Source organism: Lepus europaeus, chromosome 3, assembly GCF_033115175.1.
Source record: "Lepus europaeus isolate LE1 chromosome 3, mLepTim1.pri, whole genome shotgun sequence".
Classification (NCBI taxonomy): domain Eukaryota; kingdom Metazoa; phylum Chordata; class Mammalia; order Lagomorpha; family Leporidae; genus Lepus; species Lepus europaeus.
The window spans coordinates 28,098,207-28,100,259 of NC_084829.1; the positions used below are offsets into that span (position 1 = coordinate 28,098,207).

The window sequence follows — 2,053 nt, forward strand, 5'->3', positions numbered from 1 at the left end:
GTAGCATGAGCGTAGGAGACGCAGTTTACGGGAGACCTGTAGCTTGGGGGCAGACAGATGCAATATACGAGAGTTATGTAGCCTGGGTATAGTGTGAAGCATTTTACATTGTACTGTAGCCTGGGAGTAGGCTTACACTATATACAGGATTTCTGTCGCCTGAGTGTGGGAGATGCAGCTTACTGACATTGTGTAACCTGAGTTAGGAAGATGCAGTTTAGGGCAATTCTGTATCCTGGGTGGAGTGAGAAGCAGTATACAAGAGTTCTGTATCCTGGGAGTTGGCATTCACCACATAGGGGATTTCTGTAGCCTGAGTGTAGCAGAGGAAGCTTATGGGAGTTCCCTAACCTGGGTGTAGAGAGATGCAGTTTACAGGAGTTCTGTAGCTTGGGAGTAGGCAGACATAATATGTGGGAGGTCTGTAGCCTGGGTATAGTGAGAAGCAGTTTACATACTACTGTAGCCTGGGAGTAGGCATACACAATATATGGGATTTCTGTCGCCTGAGTGTGGGAGATGCAGCTTGCTGACATTGTGTAACCTGAGTTAGGAAGATACAGTTTATGGGAATTCTGTATCCTGTGTGGAATGAGAAGCATCTGTATCGGGCAGCAGCGGGTGCACGTGTGGGGCAGCGCAGGCACCCTTGCGGTGGCGGGAGACACCTCCCACCCCTTCCGGAGGCTCAGGGCTGAGTTCGGCTGTCGTGGTCTCTGTCCCATGCTCTGCTTGCTGCCTGAAGCGAGGAGGCCGGCTTGGGAGGTTGAGTGGCCTGAGCTGAGCGCGCTGAGGGCTCTGGGCGGCGGCGACGATGATGATGGCGTTGATAGCGGTGGTAACGATGGCCTCAGCAGGCGGGGAAGATGAAAGGTAGCCGGATCGAGCTGGGAGATGTGACACCACACAATATTAAACAGTGGAAGAGATTGAACCAAGTCATCTTTCCAGTCAGCTATAATGACAAGTTCTAAAGGAAGTGCTGGAGGTTGGAGAGCTAGCAAAACTTGCTTATTTCAATGATATTGCTGTAGGTGCAATATGCTGTAGGGTGGATCATTCACAGAATCAGAAGAGGCTTTACATCATGACATTAGGATGTCTGGCACCTTACTGAAGGCTAGGAATAGGGACGAAAATGCTAAATCACATCTTAGAAATCTGTGAAAAAGATGGCACTTTTGACAACATTTATCTGCATGTGCAGATCAGCAATGAATTGGCAATTGACTTCTACAGGAAATTTGGCTTTGAGATTATTGAGACAAAGAACTACTACAAGAGGAGAGAGCCAGCAGATGCTCACGTGCTACAGAAAAACCTCAAAGTCCCTTCTGGTCAGAATGCAGATGTGCAAAAGACAGACAACGGAACAAATGACAAATGAACTTCCTTGCACTTGCTTGTCGCCAAATAAAAGAAAGGCCCATTGATCCCCCCTCCTTTCTTTTAAAGCTTCCTTCCTTCCTTGTTCTTGTTTCTCCTCCTTTCTTTCTTCTAGAAGTTTCATTCTTTCAAGGACTTTCAAAAATAAGACCCCAGGAGCACAGGCAGTCAAAACCAAAATTAACATTTGGGATACCATCAAATTGAGAAGTTTCTGTACTGCAAAAGAAACAGTCAGGAGAGTGAAGAGGCAACCAACAGAATGGGAAAAAATATTTGCAAACTATACTACAGATAAAGGGTTGATAACCAGAATCTACAAGAAATCAAGAAAATCCACAACAAAACAAACAACCCACTTAAGAGATGGGCCAAGGACCTCAAGAGACATTTTTCGAAAGAGGAAATCCAAATGGCCAACAGACACATGAAAAAATGTTCAAGATCACTAGCAATCAGGGAAATGCAAATCAAAACCACAATGAGGTTTTACCTCACCCCGGAGAGAATGGCTCACATTCAGAAATCTACGAACAACAGATGCTGGAGAGGATGTGGGGAAAAAGGGACACTAACCCACTGTTGGTGGGAATGCAAACTGGTTAAGCCACTATGGAAGTCAGTCTGGAGATTCCTCAGAAACTGAACATAACCCTACCATACAACC

The 2,053-nt window shown here is 45.9% G+C and overlaps 1 pseudogene; it reads left to right on the top strand.

Annotated features, from left to right (window-relative positions):
• The first annotated feature begins 866 nt into the window (after window positions 1-866).
• On the top strand, window positions 867-1,420 carry LOC133756780 (N-alpha-acetyltransferase 50-like; annotated as a pseudogene).
• The last annotated feature ends 633 nt before the right edge of the window (window positions 1,421-2,053 follow it).